The sequence below is a fragment of the Pieris brassicae genome, chromosome 4, assembly GCF_905147105.1.
Source record: "Pieris brassicae chromosome 4, ilPieBrab1.1, whole genome shotgun sequence".
In the NCBI taxonomy this organism is placed as follows: Eukaryota; Metazoa; Arthropoda; class Insecta; order Lepidoptera; family Pieridae; genus Pieris; species Pieris brassicae.
The window spans coordinates 5,756,832-5,780,740 of NC_059668.1; the positions used below are offsets into that span (position 1 = coordinate 5,756,832).

At 33.1% G+C, this 23,909-nt stretch overlaps 1 protein-coding gene and 1 non-coding gene across 2 annotated transcripts in view; both read right to left on the minus strand.

Moving 5' to 3' along the window:
• LOC123708132 (caskin-1) overlaps positions 1-23,909 on the minus strand; it is a 191,095-nt gene that overhangs the window by 97,399 nt on the left and 69,787 nt on the right. The gene's annotated exons all lie outside the window — the stretch shown is intronic.
• Positions 5,724-5,803, minus strand: Trnal-uag. Its single transcript has one exon. It is a non-coding gene; the product is annotated as a tRNA-Leu (tRNA).

Sequence of the window (23,909 nt, forward strand, 5' to 3'; positions counted from 1 at the left end):
GTTCCGCTATGGTGTGAAATGGTTGTTAATATTTTCCCTTTATGTACTTAGAAAGACTTGGGGCGAGGCAAAATACGAGGCTCAAAACCGAACACGATGGAGACTCACTGTGGAAGTCATCTGTCCCATCTATGGGACATTAAGTCAGTAGAAAGAAAAAAGGAAACATATGTACTATTAAATTCCTGTCTTTGCATCTAACTAGAAAGGGGGGTTGAAAACGAATGAAAGGCTTTCTTAAATGTGATGCAGGAAACTAGCGATTGACTGAATAGAAGTTCGTACTGCACCCAATTTTATAAATCGGCCACAATTAAAAGCTAGATCATTCTTAAGGCACAAAGACATTTATTAGTGATTAATATTTATCTTTCTACGTGAAGTCTAAGTCAGCCAAGTCGGCTGTATTAGCAGATTATAATCTAACTATTTTCGTACTAAGTTCAAGGGACACAGCTGCAATGTAAAGTTGGGATATCGGGACGCAAACTCCATTAAGACAATGGTACTTACCAACGCCAAATTACCCAATATAGTTATTTAATTCAATGGTAATTAACACGACTTATAATATTTGTACAACAAAAGACAATAGGTCTTATCATTACGATCTTTTGTAGGTTCTTACTTTATTTAATTCGGACTACTGGTCTTAATTTAGATGAAAGATAATGCACTAAAGGTGCACAGGGGACATATATGAATATTTAGCATTTTATTATTATTACTATGTCTGTCAAAAATATTGGAAATACTCTATAATTTATAACTTTTATAGATACTATTATATATATTAATGTAAAAACTAGCAAAACCAACCAACCAATAGCGGATTTGAATTGACTATTGACGCTATGTTCGCCCATACTAGTCGATACATCTCAGATATAATAACGATACTTTTGAAGCATTTCGACTTACGACCAAAGCATATAATAAAAAATGACCTCAGATTTCGGTACCTGTTTCGTGATTTGATTTTATATAATAGGAAATTAGGATCAGGCTTCTATGCCTGAAACACACCGTCGACTTTCTGACTAATGCATGACGGTTTCCATAGACAATAGACATAGATACATAGCCGAGAATTGAACCTACAACCTCATAAGTCTGGTAAGAGTCGCACGCTAAAGCCACTAGGCAAATACTTCGGTGACGTAATATTTTAGTAATAAAAAATCGAATAACGGACGAATAATTAGTATTAATTCCGTTTCCTGTATAATGTCTGTTCTAATTTTAATAAGACGCAGTCCCATGAAGCATACAAAAGTATTTCTTTAACACAATATCGATCGGATGTTAATTAAAGTATGAAAACGCAATGCTCTGTGCAAAAAGGCTGGACACTTCCAACAATATAGGAACAAAGTGTATTTCATATCGGTTTATTCGTGCATCCACTGGTCTGTGAATTTGAAACGTTTTATTGAAATTGTTCGCAGTCTAGACACGGGAGGGAAATCTTTTTGCTTTACCCCTAAACTTTTGCATTGATTATGTAAAAAGTTTCTCAGGTCTCATGTTATAATAGTCGAGATATACATAAGCAACGTTATGAATAGTGTAAGCTAAAGGATAAAATATAGGATCCTTATCTTATAATTTTTTTTCATCGCAGCCCATGGGCATTTTTACCCAACCGGTCTTCGGGGGAGGAGTATCTATGCTCTTTTTATAAACAACATTTATAAGTGACAAGAGTTTATTACCGGTTCTTCTCATCCGTTACTGTTAACTTAGAAATAGATTTTTAATTGTCAACCCAAAGGTCAGGCATTTGAATCCCGGCACTAATGAATTTTTCTATGTGCGCACTTGCCCGTAGAGTGACAAATTTCGTAGTGAAATTATATACTTATTAGACTCAAAACATATGTATGTCACGCGCGGTTGCCTTTTGTGTTTAAAATAAAATTATCAAAAATCAGATGAAACCGAGTCCAATATCCATATAGAGATCACAGGATTTGTATCATTTAATTTAGTCTATTTCATTTGCTTCCAAAAAATCATTCCATAAAAAATAATTGGGTACATAATAAACTTCCTTGAAATATAAAACGGTAAAATTCATTAGAACACATCCATCACAGTCAAGCATCGTGTAATTTTGTGAGCCCGGAAACTTATTGTTTAGCCACATTTGTAACATCCCAGTTAAAACTCACGGGTTAAACTAAACCGTCTCATACAAAAACTGTAATACGATATTTCCCGGCGCTAATAACTAATTGGCCATCGCTTCCCCTGGTAGGGTTACTAAGTGGTGACAATACTTTCGATCCAATACGGATCCGTCTCGCAAAAGTAGCTTTTTAAACTATAAAGGAATTAAAAAAATTAACTTAACTTATATTTGCTTTGAATGTGTTCGTGTAAATAAAAGAAGCATTATATAATTGATAGGTAAGGATTGATTTCTAGGCGTCATCGTTTTATCATCTGTTAATATAAGAATCAGGCTATGTTGTTATCTGTAAGAATAAAGTGTAAATTATTTATTTAACGATAAATTTTATCGTTACTCTGTGCTTTACAGAATGAATCATAAATTGACAAATGACTTAAATCTTACACTACGCCAAAAAATCCAATTTTAAATTCTTAAATTGGTAGATAATGTGTTGCAAATAAACATAAGACCGCACACATCGCCCATATACTATTAATGCTGTGAACTAGAGTGACAGTCGGAATACGCGTGCAAATCGTAACCTGTCATCTTCTAAGCGATCTAAGTGATGTGGAAAATATCGCTGCATCATCCACGCTTTTGATATATTGCTTGTAGGTAGTATCAACAGTGGATTTTCCTATTCAATTTCCGTAACACAATAGTTTTTACAATATGTTTACGTAGTAAAAATGTATTCATACTCATAGATAAATTTTGTTTCATACTATACACTACACTGCCTTTTGTTAGAATTACACATTTAAATTATATTATTTACACTTTTACGTTACGATACCGATTTGAACGTTATGTTATGGAATTCATTCGCGTTTTATCCGTTGAAATAATTAAATAAATACCTATAATACTGCATTTTACTTCACGCAAGAAAGTAACAATTCACGCGATGAAATACTAAAAAATATACGTTTAGGAGGTATATCATATTTTATGTTTCTACTATTTAAGAATTATATCGGAACTTTATTGTCAAGGGTCTAGATTTTAAGGGTTTTTTTATGATAAATAAAAAAATCTCCTAATAGCTGATTAAGACATGGTCACACCAGTGCACGGCATACCGCGATCGCACGGTTATTTTCGATAATTTTATTTACATATTTTAACGCTCAATTGATAGGGGCTAATTTGTGTAATGGCTTGCCGTAGTAACCTCATGGACCACAATATATACGGTGCGGTACTCTTGAAGCTTTAAGCACATAATGGAAGTCCTCATTTACTTGCCCAAACAATATCGCATCAATTTTCACGAATTATATGTACAATCCAATTGTATATATAACTATTATTAAAATACACAAAGAATTAATAATAATAATCCAGTGGCAACCCTATACAGGTCTTGGCCTTAAATAGCATCCGTTTCTTTGGCCGATTTATTTAGACAAAGAGATGATCAGTCTTCTCGTCAGACACACTTGTCGATTCTTGTATTTGAGATCTTTCGGTCTAATAATGTTTTACTTCATCGTATATGCAAGTATTACGTAAAGATATATAGACAGACAGAAAGTCCAGTGGTGGATAGCCAGGGATCGAACCTACCTAAGTGACGGAAATCTTTTTTTGGAAAAGCAAGAGCCTGATATTTAGCAATAACGTCTCCCATGGACACTCACATTGTCAAAAGAGTCGCAAGTCGTTGCGTGAATTTTTAGAATTGGTACGCTCTTTTCTTGAAGGACCCTCGATTCTCAATACTTCAGAGTACACGCTGAAGCCACTAGACCAACACTGCTTATACAAAATGTTAATACATATATAATTTTAATAATATATAGGGGTTTCCATTCGTAGATCGAGATATATTCTAGTATTATATAACTGTTACTAATGTCTTCTAGGAAAGCTTACTCTAGATAAAGTTTGTTTAGTATTAAAAAGTCTAATTCCTTCAACGCTGACCCATCTTCGAGCCGAGTGGTAAATCCGGTCATAAAACTATTTCGGATATGGCACGTGTAACTGCAACCCAATAAGATATTTCTTAAATGGGCTGGTTAAACACATTTTACACGTTTATTTGAATGAATATGTCGAAGCAATGGCGCTGGTATCGGCTGCAATTTATGTATTATATTTACATACCATCTACACTTTAATACCGTCAATGTAAAATTAGTTTAAAGCCGTTAATACGAACGATTTGTCAATGTTGCTAGATCTAGAAATGGATGACTCAATAGTCATTATTATTATTATTAAAAGAATGATGAACTGAAAATAAATATTAAAGTAAGCTTTGACACTTGTTCCTATGATTGCCGTCTGTCTCTCAATCCTCTTGTCACCTCCGTCCTTCCTGTTCCTAGACGATAACATTCCTATCGTTCATAGTCAGTTCCTACCTCTGACTTTCTACCTTCATTTCTCTACGCCCATCTTTGGTAGAAAGAGACAAATTATAACAAGGAATTATACATTTGTAAAAGCGCTATTTACGCTAGCATCTATACTGATAAACCCTAAGAACCTATACACAAACGCGGATATAAATCTTTATGGGACCAGTAAATTGGCGTAGTATTTTCAACAGATACTAACAACGAGCCAGTCTGACAGTGTAATCGTAATATTAACACATGTGGCGAAGGTCGCTATTGACGCATCTGTTTAGCCTTTTGAGTGCGACACTGATTGCCGTTCACACGATCAATACGCGCGTACGAAATCAAAGTATAGTTAATAATAGTCATGCCCGAGAATGTGGGGTTACTATGGAGCCATTTTTTTTAAATTTCATCCAATTTAAAATTCAATATTCTTTTCTAAAATCAAGATAATTTCTTAAACAAAGTAATTATTTAAATTTCGAATATAAAACAAATGTTCCATGATAAAGTAGCTTCCGTTTTTCTTACACAAACATTACGTTAGTTTAATCAATATGTTAATACGATAATATAGGAGCGATTCGATTTCGATTGCATACATTTTGAGTGAGAGACATGTCGTTGGTGATTTAACAGGCCAAATGTGCAATTGTAAATTGTGATACACCTCTGACAGTAAGCCTAGGCGTCCCTAGCATGAGCATAATTCAATATTGGTGTTGTTTAGTATATAATTACATCATTAACTATTATTGGCCGTTTGTCAGATGTAAGTCATTATGTAAGTAAATTACAAAGTATGTATTTTGTTTCATTGTATGTTAATTGTTAACGCGATCTCTTGGTGGCATGTATTAATACTACGTACGTGACTTAAAGACATACAACGTTCTATTATTGGATATATGTGTACCTTTAGTATATAGTTATATTTTTTTACAATTATGACTGAGGTGGTGAACGCCTCGTCCGCACTCAAATTAAAAGTGTAGTTAATGATTATAAAGTTTTCATTTTTTTTATCTTTTATAGTCTAAATTCATTTTTAAAATTATTACTTGTTCTAGACTAACATATAAATACCTTAGACATATTAAGTGAGAATATTGTTTTGGCTGCATATTACCTGAAAAGATAATTAACCATTAGTTATTGTTGTAATATTGAAAATATATAAAAGTATTTGACAGCGGTGGGATTCGAACCCACGCCCTTTCGGACTGGTGCCTAAAACCAGCGCCTTAGACCACTCGGCCACGCTGCCTATATTCGATGATGTGAAATTCTAAATAACACACTATATTACTAAAAAAATGTGATTCAATCGTATAATATACCAAACGTTCTTACAATAGTTGATAACGTAATGATATTTAAATCTGTGATTTTTAATTGTCTCAAATATATATTAAAAACTTTTAAATAATATTAATTTGGCTTCATACAGAACAAAAACCGTAAACCCCTGTACCACATAATTTTTAACTTATACGTACAATAACATACTGTTAGACCCACCAAATAAAGCGATTTAAAAAATTTCTAATTTGGAACATGGAAAAAAGGTTTTGCTTTATGATTTTGTAGGGTACCAATTTTAAGAATCGCCTCATTTACACCGACCTGTGTAATGACCCTGATCGAGCGTCGAGAATCATTATGACTTTATGCTTGATAGCCATTTACGTACCCTTGAGAGAGTTCTTTAGATTTAAAAAATAGTATTAACACGACAAGTAGAACTTCCCAAGTGAATATAATACATAAAATGAAATGATAAGTGTTCGGCAAGATACGCGACTCATAACCTTGAGGATTTGCGTTCAGATCCCGGTTGTGCACTTTTAGAATAATAAAAAGAAACCAATGGCAATACAACTGTTAGGCCTGAGATTTCTGTATCTCTTACGAGATTTTTTTCCTTTATAGGCATGTGGCCTATACACCACATGCCTTTATAGGCTTTATAGTGCCTTCTGCGCCTGGCCAACACCTTAACATAATTATGTTGTACTATGCGCAACTAAGAAACAAAAACGATGTGTCAGGCACAGAAGTCTTTTCATACGTGCCTACAAGCCACAATTATTAGGAAAACAGATACAGAAACTTGAGGACGAGACATTGGGACGATGTACCACTGGCTTTTAACCATATAGTCCATATAGAATTATATTTGCATGAGTTAGAATTAGTTGGTGGAATTGTTTTGTATTTTGTGTCTGTACTATAAATCGCTGTGTTTACATTTACGTGTCTACTATTGTTTTCTTTAAATTTGTGTCACTAATACTCATTAAAAATAATCTGTGAAGCAATTTAAGAACACTTTTATAATTATATTGTATATATATTTTAATATATCCTGTATTTGTGATGTCCGCCATGTTTCTACTTATAAACTGCGATAACTAAACACTGCACAATGCATATTTTAAACAGCCTACATGCCTGTGCACTTTTCTAAGCGCCCAATGAGTAATGAAGCACTCTCGCGGAATGAATCACGTCAATTACAGATCTTCCCACTAGCGTTGTACCGCGTGCCCACTCGGTACTCGATAACTCCTGTGAAAGCGACGACATTATCAAACCACCCACAGGTAACCCTTTTGTTAATAACACTGTAACGATATACACATTTCAACGGAGGCTTAGAAAGTTAGAAATTAAAACTGTACAACAAAAGTTGCAATGGTTCGTACTTTAAAAATATTCATAAAAAATAAATAATTAGCACCGTTTTCACTTAAATTCTTGTCTCTTATTATCACAGTAAGAGACGAATAGGTTCAGATTACAATTACAATTAGGCTATACCCTTAAATAACGCTCAGTTGTGGAACGACGGACGTCGAGTTACGGATGGAATTTCGTATTCTAATGACGACGAAAGAGTTCTTTTTTAAAAGATTAGGCCGATTCAGTTTTTATGAATAGCTTGCCAGCTTCCAAGCAACCTCTGGTCTTGTGTCCTGTGTGTGCGCCTCTCATCCCTGAGTTCGTTGGTTCAAACACCGGCTTTGGACTGTCACATTTATCACTCGTATAGTAAAGGAAATCATCGCGAGGAAACCGGCACGCCTTCGCCCCAAAAAGTCGACGTGTGTCAGGCACAGAAGGCTGATGTTTCATTCGTATTTCGATATAAAGAGTTGTCGCACCACTGATTGTTAAAATATCAATACACAATTGATATAAAAAAGATTAAATCTGTCTATAATTATATCTATACGTTCAAGAGCTGTCAAACCATTTATCTGTATGAAGTATGACATAAAAATGCCCAACGCGATATTGTGTCTAGAATATGTACCTAATAGCGTAAATCAATCAGTTATATGTGTATCTGTCACATATCTTTTAGCTCCTACAAAAATGTAAAGATACGCATCTCATTGTTTCAAAACACATTCCCTTAGCTATTCATCCGAAAATCCACGAGATTAAACAGAAAATCGGCCGATCAGACAAAGGCAGTTGTGTCGAACATAATTTGTGGCCCTCGCGTCCTATAACGATAAATCTCGCTTGTAAGCAGATTTACGACACTATAAACATGCAATCTCATCAAACTTATTTCACTAAAGTAACAAGGAATAACCACCACTGACCATGAATGAAAAAATCAACAAATGTCTATAAGAAAACCAATTATCATGAATGTATCAGATAGCCAGCAAACTAAATTATATTTTTGTATTAGAGTTAAACGATCCAGTTGTTCGGATTAATACCTGCAGCTGAGTTTCATCATCGGACGTCGAGGCAGAATACAAAATTCCATTCGTATCACCTCGACATCCGCCGTTCCACGACTGAGCGTTTTTCAAGGCAATTTTTGCCGCGCACCACCGCTATGTGGAACCAGCTGCCCACTGAAGTATTTCCGAACCAATTCGACTTAGGGTCCTACAAGAAAAGAGCGTACCAATTCTTAAAAGACCGGCAACGCACTCGCAAGCCTCCGGCATTGAGAGTGTCCATGGGCGGCGGTATCACTTAACATCAGGTGAGCTTCCTGCCCGTTTGCCCCCTATTTTATAAAAAAAAGGCTTAAATACCTTACAAAATGAAAGCAGTAGTATTTAAAAATGTAATTTTACATTTATCAACATAAATTAATAAATATTATTTACACTATTTAAAATAAAGAGCAGTATATATAGTAAAATAAAGAGTAGCCTTGGCCTAGTGGTTTCAGCGTTCGACTCTCATCCCTGAAGGTTGTAGGTTCGATCCCCGGCTGGGCACCAATGGAATTTAAACATTCGCTCGAATGGTGAAGGAAAACATCGTGAGGAAACCGGCTTGCTTTAGACCCAAAAAGTCGACGGCGTGCGTCAGGCACAGAAGGCTGATCACCTACTTGCCTATTAGATTAACAAATGATCATGAAACAGATACAGAAATCTGAGACCCAGACCTAAAAAAGTTGTAGCGCCATTACATTTATTTTATTTTTTTAAATAATATATACACTATTTTAACTAAAGCACTCTTAATATAAGTGTAAAGAAACACTGATAAGTCCAGTAGAACTTTTTTAAGTTTCATAAATAATAAAATACATATCTAACAATAAAAACAGTATAAAAGGTAAGGCTATAATTATATCTATACGTTCGCGTTCAACAAAAATAGCAAGTTATCCTAATCGTAAAAGGGTGTCGTTATAGCAAAAAATCTATGAATATGCAACATCCTGAAGAGTGGTAACCATTTGCTAGTCGAAATCCGCACAGCGGGTGGTAACGGCATTTCTTTATGGCCAAAACAAATGACCCACAAACATTTACCCTGCTGTTTTAACCAATTTTTGTCCTGCGTGGAATGTTTTGTTACTTTGAAATCGTTAAAGGATTTTATTAGTAAAGGTTGTCTTCTAAATTCAAATTCAAGTTGTTTTATTTATAGAAAACCTCGTGATGATTCTAAATTCAAATAAAAATAAAATAATGTCTGCTTATTTTTTTCTCTAACCTTTATTGTGGTCTCATTATTATTGTCAAAAATTATTTTTAAATATTATATATCATCTCTAGACTGTGTGTGTGTTTAAATGAGATAATGCTCAGACTCATTTCACATTGAAATATGTCTATTTTTTACAAGTTCATTTAAATTAATAAGTTTATCAGAGCAAATACACCAATAGTCTGTTGATTAATATAAAATAACCGGTGAAAATGTATGGATATTCGTGTCTAATATAATATCAGGACAGAGAGTGGAAAGGAGAAAATAAATGCAGTAACAAAAGATAATTCAATGTACAAAAAATATCAACCGTAATATTTTTCAGTTTTTCATAGATTGTACTTTGTGCCCTATGACACTGTAATAAGGATAAGAGAAAAGGGCGACTGGACAACGTAGTGATTAAAATAATGTACGGATTTAGGAGCGGCCCCTAATGGGTGACTCCACGCCCTGCCACGTGTGTGCTTAAAACCCTTCGAGGTAATTACAGCTTTTTTCGAGCTCCCTCATAAATTACATTTGCGATTTTTAAATATAAGGGACTACTCTTTAATAATTATATCAAATTTATATTTGTTCGATGATAATTGTTGAATCAGCCATCAATCAGCAAATTACATTACAGTATAGATGCCAAACAATATTTATATAAATAATAAGCTTTTTTTGATAAAATTCAGGTCTTGCTTTTTCGTTATTGTCCCCCCCCCCCCCTTCAAACCCCGTCCTCTTTGCTTTCATTCTCAAACCTATATATACTAACTTACATAAGTTGTAAACTAACAAATTCTATTACTAATTACAAAACAATCGTACCTCAGTCTTCCCAAAAAAAAAAAAAATTACTAATTATTGTCAAAGCAGGCTAGCGGAGGACAGTGCGTGAGTTCCATTCCGAAAATTACATTTTATACAGTCAAATCCCATTCTATTGTAAAGTAACATTCATCGACGTAGCGAATTCGCGCTGATCTAAAGTAGATACCCCAAGAGAAGCTACTAAACGCTTCCAGCTTTACACGGATTACATGTAACCTTTGTAAATTCAGCGAAACAGCGATCCATCACTGTACATGACTAAACAATAGTTATTTTGTCAGCGCTGCGCCGCTTAAAATACGGCAGCCGGTTAATCGTGATCGATTGTCGCGAGTTCATGACCCTGAATAATGTCAATAGGTTGCACTACCTTTCTAACAGGCGTCATATACCACAATACGTCTTGTGTTTATTGGTATAGAAGTTATGTTTCTATGCATGTATGTTTCTTCATAATAATTTTGAATTGGCAGTTACGAAGGTATGGTTGACCTAGACATTGGCTTGTTAGCAAGCGATGTCGTACGAGAAGACTTAAGTTTACAAAGAGCATGTCCATGGCCTTTGGAAAACTATCTGTTTATAGTTTACTAGCAATGCCCCGCGGTTTCGCTCGCGTAAATAGCGATCTCGTGGTAGTGGAAAGTCTACTAATTCGGACTATAGATATATGTATTTATGTATAAAAGTTTTATTTTAATTAGTTTTAAATTACTTCCTTACAGATAATTAAATCTAATACATAAAGATACAAAATCTAATCAATATACCGATTTTACTTTACACCTAATATACTATATTAAAAGATTATACCTAATACATTTTTACATTCGTAACATCATTCACTCAGAATGTCCGATATTAGTAAATTTAAAAATAATCTACAGTTATTGAAAAATTGTTGAATTCAAATATTTTTTAAATCAGTCCAGGAATTTTTAGCTTGATTATTATAAATTAAAAATGCAAAGCATTCTTCTATAATATTAAAGAAAATATTTATTTGGAGAACTTCAGTGTCTTTTAGAACATTTGACGTAGTTTTGTTCTGTGGCATTTCACCTAAACATTTGTTACGAGAAATTAAAAAATCTAAGGCGTCACAAGCTCACATAAAAATGTTTTTTTTTTGTGATCTGGGCCATTTGACTTTATAGGGCAGATGGTAAACGGTCTGGAGGTTAACTTAATGTTAAGCCAACTGTTATTTGCAAACTAAGATGTTGTAAAGGTACACATTTATAACGTTTTTTGTTTAAAAACTTAGGAGTAACAGTTTCTCTTCCTTATGGAAAGTTCAGTATAAACTATGATAGAACCAATTTCAGTCAAGAGATTACAAGAAAATTGCTGTTATAAACGCGTCTGTATATAAAAGGTGTTTTCATATTAATGTCTCTTTACAGTACTTTAGCAATAGATTGTAATTATTGTAAACATAGCGTTAGTAAATTGCTAGTTTCAAGAATTAAATACAATCATTAATACGTTTCCTATAGACTGTGACTATGAATTGACAGAGATTATAGAACATATAGACGAGGAAAGATTTGAATTTTTGTTTATTATGGATTTTAAAAATGTCTGTTGTTTCACTTCTGAGCGTTATTTAAGACTGCCAAGTATGTGGAACCAGCTGCCAACTGGAGTATTTTCGAACCTATTAAATTACGCTAAAACGTCCTTTAAGAAAGGATCGTACCAAATCTTACAAGGCCGGCAACACGCATGCGATCCCTGTGACTTTGAGAGTGTTCATGGGCGGTATCACATTCTGAAAAACTGTGAACCTTCAGTCCGTTTGCCTCTTGTTCATAAAAAAAAACTACACCAAAAATTTTCACCATTATAAAGTAATATTATCAGCGTCAATAGAAGCGAAGTATCAATCAATAATGTGTTTTTTTTTCCTTTTGAAGGCTTCTGTCAATTGTTTGGTTGAACGCGCTATCTTAAGATCGATATCAGGAATAAGGAGTTAAAATTTATTTTGTTTTAGTGCTGAATTGGATTTTTATTAAGGATTACATATCACTATGAGTAGTAGTACGCTCAGTCATTAATATATGATATACACACATACACATACATTAATTCCATTAGAACATTGAAATAACATATTTAAAAAAAAATTGGGTGAGCACATAAAAACAAGGGAACAAACAAAACGAAAGTAAACAACATCAAAACTAAATCTAAGTAAAAATTTAAACCTCATTAAGATTATACCATAAACCATATTAAGGACCATAAACAAGATTAAGGAAGTAGAAAGACTGTTATGAAATACATTTATATATCCGTTACTGTTTGAAATATAGTTGTTAGAGCGAGATTGCCTATTTAAAAGTAGCGGATAAGCAAGCTGTTAAAGGTGTGTTTGTGAGGAAATATAGTTTTAATATGATTTTGATGATGAAATTAATATTTTTAGTACTGGCGACCCCAGAGCTGATGCTTTCCTCGCTGAACGAATAAGTATCGCAATACAGTGAGGAAATGCTGCAAGCATTAAAGGTACACTATCACAGTAACCAAACTTTTTAAATTTGTTTTTAATTTTCTTTTTATTAATTTTTAGGTAGATAGGTTAAGAAAATTGTAAATACTGTATATTTGATTGTTATGATTTATAGAATCGTTATAAATATGAGATTTCATTGGTAACATTATACTCGTAGAAAATGTCGAATAATATAAACAATAAAACAAAAAAGTTATACATAAAAATCTATGATATTTCGTATTACACTGATGTATTCGAGAAAATCGCAAATATCGTCATTGTCAAAGTACAAATAAAAGCAATATCCAACAGAATTCTTTCCATTCAGATCACCCTCCGTCTGCCTTCTAAGCACGTCACACACAGACATCACTATGTGATTTACGAATATCCCGAACATCACACAATCAGTATGGGCAAAAACAGTACGGTAATCAAGGCGAGCCAAGATAGACGATATGTCTATGGAGAGGTCGACATCGTTAATCACCACCGTTTGGGTTCGACCTGACGAATGTTCATACGATACACACGCGCTTATCGCCCATCAAACTATCTATGAGGTATTTAAATGCTTCATAGGAAACAGAATATCCAGTTTGAGGTTCCTAAATGCATAATAATTGTTATTATATTGCTAAGTCGTTCGGGACGCTGCAATTGGATATGGGTTTTTTATTTGAGCTGGGGTTCCGAACTTAGGACCTCAGGGATGAGAGTCACACCCTAAAACCACTAGGCCAACACTGATCCTGTCCAGATGCTGTATATCACGGTATAATCAAAACGAGTGTTCTAATTTAAACTGATTAGACATAACTCTTTCGTTCATTCGTTCGTAGCCTTCCACTACTAGACATAGGCCTTCCCTATGTGGAACGTGTAAGTATACATGTTTTGCATATTTGCTATCATATGTTCGCCGTCCCCAAAAACAATGAGTATCTATAGATGAGATTACTGTAACAAATCTATTGGTTATCGACAGATAAGCAAATACATTTCACTGATGCGTGCGGTCGTAGGTGACCCACTTCACGACCCTTGTTTTGTTAGTTTTACGTCTACGCACTTTCATACGTTTTGTAAGCAAAATATTTGCGCGTAATCAATATAATGACATGAAATTCATAATCTCGGTAGTTTTACAAAAATATATATACACATACTTGTTAAATTAGAATTCGTATTTTTCGATTTTGTACTTGAATTTCAATAAAGTGAGTGCCATATATACTACCCTTAACTACTAACAAATTAACTATTTGAAAATAATAACTTGCTTAGTAACTTACTGGAAAAGCCAAAATAAATTATATCTACTATAAAAGAAACGACTTAATACAAATGATACGCAAATATTTCCGCTCACTTATTGCTTACATTAAACAGATAACATATTCATAAGCTTACGCAAATACGGTTAAAATAAATAAAAAGTTTACAAGATAAGCTACTAATAAGAACGTATTCCAACCTTATATCAGAATCTAGACACGAAATAGAAAACTAAACTGCGAAGTTGTTATTTATTCGAACCACGTTCTGTTATATTGTGGATTCTGATTATTTACTTATTTTGCATAAAGGTAAATAATGTCTTGATTGTCTAAACTTTCGTTTATCTATGATAGCTAGATACTTGAGGAATACCAATGTTTTTCAGAAAAATACACAATGAATCCCCTTAAGGGTTAGGATAATGCTGGTGGGAATAAACATGACTGGCATATCTTAGATGTTTTATTTAATACTAGACTTTTTGAGCTCGCAAGGTTGGCCATTTATTTTTAAACATAAATTATAATAGCCTCTGTAACTTATATTGAAACGTTGGAATGGTGAAATTTTCGATTAGTTTTTGAGTCTTGCCATTACACTTTCCTGCTTATAACATTTTTATATTACGGGGCAAACGGGCAGGCGGCTCACCTGATGTGATATAGCCGTCCATAGACACATGAAGGCTCGCTCGTTGCCGGTCTTTTAAGAATTGGTACACCATTTCCTTAAAGGACCTTAAGTCGATGAAATAAAAATTATCAAAAAGCGCCAATGGATTACATATTATTATCCTACCAATTTCGCTTTCAAAAAGTTTACATATAGACTTTCTATCTTATAAAAGTTAACCTGTCACAACTGTAGAAATGTCTCTTCCGAATAAGGAAAGAAATCCAAAGAGGTGAGAATGTAAAACGAAAGACGAATCTATTGCCGTTAGATTCTGATTGGTTAATAGAATCTCTAGTCCAATACGCCTTGACACGCGACATGATGCGACACGTTATTTCGTCCGATTCACCAATCACAATCGAACGAAACGCTTCGTCCTAAGTTTTTCTTTTTACATTCTCACCAGCCAGATGAGAATGAAAAGAAATGAGACCATAACAAAGACTAAATTTTTAAAAATAAGTTTCGATTGAAATATTGGTATGTCGTTATCTTAACACCATCTATGCCCACTAGAGATGAGGAATCATGGTTTAATAAATCATTTTTACAACGTGTTTTTGATGTTCCCCTTGTAATGGATTTTCGAAGTTTGTAGACGCCGTAGATATATTTTTCATTCCCATGTAAAAACATTTTTTATCAAATCGAACAGGTTTTACCAGCCATTCTGTGAGGATTAACTTCTGTTTGTTTTTCGGGTTCTCTGTCAAAGCTTGTTATGATTTTAGCGCGAAACCCATCATATTTTATTTATTTTCTATTACAGACGAAAAATTATATTAATATAAATCTTCTAATTTTCATAGAACTTTACTATGGTATCTAACAGCGATCTTAAATCGCACAAAATGTTCGCATAAACACCAATGTTATCAAACTCCTTAGTTACATAGTCATAACGACCTAAATGTATTGAACTAGCTGTCCTAACAGATGGTCATTTACACAAATGTCAATAATAAACCTCCCTTATACGGAGAACCATTTGCAAGACTGGATCTATACTCCCGCTTTCTAAGCTTTGTATAATGTATGACGACTTCCAACGAAATAAAGGCAATACACTACAGACTGCATCTCTACAAAGTTGTAGTTATAGTTTACAGAACATAATAATAAACGACGAAATGGTCTGCCAAGGGTGATAGCCAATTCTCTTAGTTTTAATTTGAAAATAGAATAGAATTTAAAATATTACAGTTACGTACATTTGATAAATATGAACTAAATTAAAAACCATGTTTAAAAACGTAATCCCTTGTTTACTCACCAATATAAGTAGACCCATTGTACTTAAAATCTACTTCGTGATTGTATTACATTGTCGAACAAATACAACACGGACGAGGATCATCCTAGAGTAGCGTAAAATGCAGCTTCCGAATGACATGTCGTATATTTGCTTAGGAGAAAGCCCTTCGAAGTGGAATAAGTACGCGAAATCATGTTCTAATTACAGTGTACTTGGTTCTAAATTCATTTGTGTCGAAAGGATGGGGTGGTGTATGGCGGGTTCATTGACCTTGGCTTTATGCCAGTATGGAAACACGCGAATTAGGTATAAAATACGATTATCTACATAAAACACACACAATACACAAAAATAATATATGTTTTTTCAATAATATATGAATTATTTCTATAGCGCAAGTGTTTTCGCTTTTTTAAGTTTTTCTAATAAAAACGTCCAATAAAAAAATTAGTTTTTTATTTTATTTTGTTTTTGTATATAAAGGATTTTATTTTGTTGTTGTATATAAATGTAATTTTTTTAATATCCACAAAATACAAACTCAACGAAGATCAAAGAAAATTATGCAAACCGAGGGCTTTTCGGAAAAAGACGCAAAAATTGAGTTCACATCTAATTTCCCACTTTATAAACATCCAATGAAGTAATCATTTATATTGAGACACTTACTATGCCTTAAAAAAAGAAACAACAAAGCTAAACCACAATAGTTTTATGGTCACAATTATCGTAAATATAAATTAAATAATTTGGCAACAGATGGCGCTGGACACATTAACTTCCAATTTTACCGCATTGACAATTAACACCACCAGTGACCCACAGCCGAAGTGTAAAGCATAACGTCCGAATATTGTTTTTAAATTCCGTTTACAACGTTATTTATATTAAACGCGAATTGTACCAACTATAACTCGTTTCAGTAAATATTTTTTGGTTTTTATTGGTTTTGTATACGTACATGTTTTAATTTAATAGATTTGCCATGCCCTATTTACGTTAAAATAAAATAAATAAATAATATAAAATAAATAATAATCCTCTAATCAGGATACAGTGCTGAATGGACCAATAAAATAACAAGAGATATTATTACAATAGATCTCTAATTATTATGGCCATGCATCAAAATAATTTATTTTTCTCCAACGTTGTATACAAGACGCCACAAAAGCCTGTATAATCTAGGAAAGTGACTTGTACTAGATAATGACCACTCAAAATGCAGATTTCATATAATCCAGGTAAAATATAAAAGGTGATTAAGTCCAAGGTGAGAGGGTTCGTTACTGTTTGCGCCAGTACGGGTGTAAGCACTTATCTTTAGGGTCACCATGTATCCGGGTAAATCCGGTCTAGACCGGACATGCTTTGAAAATACTCGATTATTAATAACGTATGGCGGTCTTAGTTTTGAATATATGCCTATAAGTTGTATGTGCATATGCAACGTGCACCGTATGCCCAGCTTAATAGTTCGAGTTCCGGCCGTCCAAAAATAATAATTACTTAAAATACGCATAGTTAACACTTACAGCAATAAAAATATGGTCATAACACGTTTTAGACCCTTAATCGACTTGTGTCAAACACAGAAAGAAGGCTGATGATATATAGCTACATAAAAAAATCTACAATGAAACGAACGCAGAAATATTCCTGTTCTCTACGGGCTTATTTTGACAGTATTATTTAAATATTTACTAGCATTTGCAAGACTGCGTCCGCTTATAAGAAAATCTATTAACGCGCCAAACGTGTAAAGCTTTAGGTAAAATTTTATTAAAAAACGGGATAAGAATATGAAGTAGCGTCTAATCTTTCGATGATTAACCTCTCCTCTTACGGTTATAATCGTGCACTCAATCTAGATGCAAGACCAAGTTTAAATTAAAATAAACCAAGCGGAAACATTTAAAGCGAACTGCGGCGGAAGTTTCATAAGGATTAGTTCAACTATGCCAAAGATTAAACTTTTTATATCGCGGTTTATGCCCTGAAAATGCACTCACATCTTTGAAAAATATTCAATTTTAACGCCTCATCAGGAAGCCAAAATAAAGAAATGTGTAAGAAGTAATAGTGTTTCCGGTATTGTACGTATGATTCCACGTCAATTGACTAGGAACTAAATATTTGTGATAGTATTTTCGAACTATAAGGTAAAAAAAATCACCTGATATGTGATGAAAATTTAAATTTCTAACAACTTTATTAGTCAATTTCCCAAAAATATGGTAAAACCTGGCATCCCTACATAGTTAATTTTCCGCCGTCTTTGTAATGTAAATGTCGGGGTGGCAAGCTCTTCAACAATTAAACTAGAATTAAAACTCGAATAGATACGAGTGGGCGATAATACGTTGATTGGCGGATGTGAATTAGTTATCATAAAAAAATTCTAACAAACACGTCATATCAGTACTATATTTAAAAAAAATGTGTGCGTGTACTACTACTACTGTGCACACGTAAGAAGTGAAACTTCTTTATGACCATATTTTTTAGAAAAATGATCTACTATATGCAACTTTACAGAAATTGGTTAAATAAAGTTAAATTAGATAAAGTTTTACAAAAGGCTTTTATTTTCATAGACATGAATACAAATAATACAAATATTTCATTTTGCCTTATTACTACTAAGATTATTATAGAATTACATTAATTGTAATAGAATTATTAATATCATTGTTATCGTTATTATATATTTTTGTTATTAATGGCTTCGAATCTCTTCGAATCAACCGTGGTAGGGACAAGAAAATGATGGCGAGTGACCGAAAAATGTGACGGTAAATTTTTTTTCCAACGCCGATAAAGAAGTTTCACTTCATAAATCAATAAGGTCGAGATCAATTTGCACCTTTTTCCTTAATATTATGGCAATGGTTTTAAATATATACAACAATAAAAAACAATCATAACACAACAAAAAATTAATTTGTGTTATTTCTCCAAATTCTGTTATATGTTAATACTTAAAGCTCTGCTTCAGAAGACACGAAAGTAAAAACCTTGAAATAAGATTTTAAACATATTCTCATCAGGAGAAATGAGTTACATTTCAGTTTCAGTTGCCATTTGGCCTATACCTATTTAGGTATGTTTATCTATAACGAAGTGGTCAAAATGTTTGATCCTAATAAATACTTTGAGCAACATCAATGTGTACAAAGTTTTAATATTTAAATAAAAATAGGAATAGAACGTCATATCGACCAACTGATATTAAAAATCTTTCAATATTATTTTTATTCACATTACCACTTTCCACAGAGTATCACTCTTATTAGGAAAAACCCTTAACAAACATCGAAGCTATTTTCGTTGAATGTCATTCAGTTGTCGCTCGCTCTTTAACCAACTAAATTGACCGCTCATTGTGAACAAATCGCATGACAAGTTCACTCTTTGTGTTGCCAGTTATGTATTCTCAACATGCTTTTATCATTTTAACCTGTAACAAACAAACCATGACAGTTAAAATTAAAATAGATGTTTATGGTTACTCCTAGTTTGTCGATTCTGTCGAAGTCTGTTAAGGCTCTAATGTATAATAAACTATGCTAGTAAAACTAAAACAACCATTTTTTCGCAGTGAATATTAACAATGCATTAGAGGCATGCATTAACATTAAATATTTAATTTACACAACGGATGATGTCATTCGTTTATTTATTTTAAACCAATTAAAAGACTTCTGCTGAAATTAAAAACAATGAAGTAATATATTTGGAATTGTATATATAAATTAACTACAAGTTCTGAGGAAATAGTAGCTAGCAACATTGTTAGGTTAAGGCGGGAGAGTTTTTTACGAAGTGCATCAACCTTGGCAATGAGATTGTTACTATTCAATTTGGCTTCTATTGACTTTCATGTTTCGCAATCGCTCTTGTTATTTAATTTCTTATGACAGACTTTGAAAAACAAATTACAATTATTAAAAATTGATTGTTTATTTTATGTTACTGATTTATTATATTTCACGTTATTATAAGTTGTGGGACAATGGCAAGGATTTTTTATTTATTAAATATATAACATGTCGAAATCTTACAATCATTAACACTTATGATAAGATCTATATAAGATAAGGCCCAACCAGTTACTGAAATGTCAAAAACTAAGCACAAACTTTTCAAACTCACTATAATATCTCATTGACACAGTTGCCTTACCTGCTCTACCAATGAGATGCAGGCAATTAAAAAAATAATACAATATTATGCTTACGCGTAACCAAGCAAAATAGACTTATATCTAGTACCATAAATAAGTCTCGCTTCGATCACACACGCTCAAAGATCGCCGTACACGTGTTATTTTAAAGAAAATGGCCATTAAGAACATTAACTTCAGTATAAAGATAGAATATTGCGTTAGAAGACGTTACACGGTTAAGTTAAGAGGATAGAGAACTCTCTTTAGGACTGTTACTAGACACCTTTAATGATGAATTGGTACCTATGTTTAAGATAGAATAATTATACTATACTTTTATTAGGGTTCCAACTTATATGTAGTTCATTCATAATAACGAAATTAATTTATAACAGTCATAAGATAGAAAAGCAAATTTCGATAATAATATTTCTACGGTGACCAAAATCTTAAAAATCATAGAGCATCCGTCATCAGCCCACATCTCACAACCGAAGAGCACAATTACAATAATTGAATCAGGAAGCTGTTCCCCTCTCAGCGAGTATAAATAAATCAAAGGGCCACTCGTCGTGCCCAGTCGCCTGTTTATTCAGCCCGAAGTAGAAAAAAACAAGAGAATTGTGCGCACACTACGTAATGCGAATGCACCTGGGTCTTAGCTAAACGTAGGGTAGTTTTTAACGTTATTGTTACTGAATATACTTATAGAGAAGTATTAGTTGGTAAATTAATAAGGTCGCTACTAGAAAACAACAAATATGAAATAATATTGTTTAGTCTCAGCTGTCAGTTCAAGATAGTATAGGCCTTTCATCAATGTTACTGACAATGACAGCAACTTAAAGCTTAGTTGGACCTATTTTTTAAATAATTATTTCTTTTTTAAATAGCAATTTTCCCCAATTTCTTTCTAAAATAATATTTCACTTTTCCCGAAAAATAAAACCAGTGAAATTGTTTATTAGTTTATATTGTCATTTGTCATATTGACAGATTAATTCTGTCGCAAGCGGTCTTTATCTTATTTCAGTTTTGCTAATCTACTTAAATTTAGTCCCTACTTCCCATGTTAAATTTTCCTGTTATATAAACAGTACGATAGTTCTAGTACGTTATACAATTGTTACGGAACTTCCTTAAGCTGGAGTATACTTATCTATATAATTCCACTTTTACACGCAGCGATATAAGAATAGATTTTCTAAGCTTCGTGCCCGCGCCACTTTCCATCAAGAGGGTTTACGGTCAAGAGCTTACCTATGAAAAAGCCGCACTAACGTTTTTCAAGCGACTTCAGTAGGCTTTCGACCGACTTTATATAATGTCATTTAATATAACACCTTTATGTATTACAAAATTTCTGGCTCGTGGACCTCTTACGGATTAGGATTGATAAATGATTTTGCGTGATATTGCATGAAACTCTTTTAATTAAAAAAAAAATGTTGCGAAAAGATTTACAAAAGTGTTTCTGTTGTAACTGATCTGAATCATTAGGCTGTAAGATATCATTCCAATTACATAATATTTGAGTAGTTTTTGAATACTGCAGCGAAAATCTCTGAAATAAATCGCCGTATGACCGCACGCACAAACTTTCAGTCTGTATCAATAATCCAAAGGTTTTAATATGATTATATATAGTAAAACGTGCAATTCAAAAAACACGTTTTCAATGCGAGGAAACGGCGGGAAAGTTGAGATTTCCCGTTTAATAATTCTCCCTTGTACATGGAGAGTAACATGATTTAATATCCAAGCTTTAAATAGAAACTGGTCCACTTTACGCGAAATTAATTTGACGCTTAAGCTGTAGCCTCAACTAATAACATTGTTGTGAATACAATAGTTACAAATCTATAGGAATGAGCAGTTCTATCTCAAATTGCTTTCATGTTATATAAGTTAAAAAAAATAGCGGGGAACATATATAAGCCTCAAATTAGAAAAAAAAGTTTTGTATACTTTATAGAAAGTTGCGTAATTTCTTCTGTGTTTTTGCTTTCATATATTAGTATCCCAAAATGTCGAGAAACAAGAGTAGAGCAGTAGTGTAGACCACAGCCTCTAATAATTAACATTACGAAAGAGTAGAGAAAAGTTATTGAAGCCTGTGGTCGATTTGGACTTTTATTATGTGACTATTAATGTTTTGTCCCATAAATAACTAATTAAATTTGATTGTTTAATAATTTATCATCCTCTTCACGAAATCATTTTGATATGATTTCGTGGTAAGCGCGCCCATTTTTGATAATTATTTCGCTCCCTTATTGTATTACAAAGTTTTAATGACTTGGTTGATTGACGAAAATGATTTCTTATAATGAACGATAAAGAGATAATCTTTAATCATGAATTTATTGCGAAATTACGATGCGCACCCAACCCAATGTCGGACGACTTTCGCTGACGTACATGGTTATAATGACTCGTTTCAATTCATTACACAAATCATATTTTGCGAGGGCAGTTCATCGTTAACTATACGAAAGAATTGAATAAAATTAATAATAGCTTAAATTATTTATCACGTTATTCATTATTTATACTCACGTATAACAGCATATAATTAATCCAAGTTCGATAAATATTGAAATAATGGGCGTAGTAATTTTCAGTTATTCATTAACGTCTTTGGCTTAAAATGTTATATTGAGTATAATTATCTAGAAAAAAAACTATGTAACGTTATTAATGTAACTTAATTTAAGACATATTTACATAGTAGTCTTTTCATTGTTATGTAAAAGTAACATTTTCCCTAACACACACCACCCACACCGCTGGCTCTGCGACCCAAAAAGTGCCCCTTACATCGGATCTTCACGATAATTTAATATGTGCGATAGTGTAGCGGCAACTAAATGTGACACAACACGAAATCGTTTAAGATCTTTACCCTTAATTAAAACTTGTTGGACGATAGTTCATTGCGAGAAAATCTTTTTTAGAAAGTATATTTTAGGAAATCTGAGGTCAGAATATTTTTATATAGCAGAGGGCAAAGGAGCAGAAGACATACATGGACAGACGCATTTGCAGTTGAAGGTCCACTGAACGTAAGTCGGTATTCATAAATGCAATTAAATTCCAAATGATTAATTCTTCAAATTGATTATTTTTGGAAACCGTTTACAAATAAGTAATAACTAATAACATACTCGTACTTTAATGCCGCTATATTAATAGCTCACTTGTTTCAAAGACCGCAACTCTGAAATAATGGCTGTTGCCTATAAAGTTTTAATATTGTGGTGTAAAGCTCATTTTACATGCACTTAGTGTGTTCGCATGTCTAGACCACTTAATTCTATGTTTGGAAACTCTACTCGACATATAATGGATGATAATATTAGTATAATTTACACACAAAATCCTAACTGTCTTCCACTAACAATAAAATATATACTCAAACACTTTTACATAATCCTTTCAAATGGATAATGGATACGACAGTGACGCCATATTGAATTCGTAACGTCAATTGTCAGTATCAACTCCATGTCAGTTTCTTATTGTTTTCACGCGAATTCAAAAACAACAGAGTTAAGCTTAATACTTTGACTGTCCCAAAATTGAATCGAAACAATGAAACAGACAACGAATGCAATAGATTGGGAAATATTAATTAAAATTTAATTAGAAGTATGATCTGTCTGTGCCAGATGTGATCGACA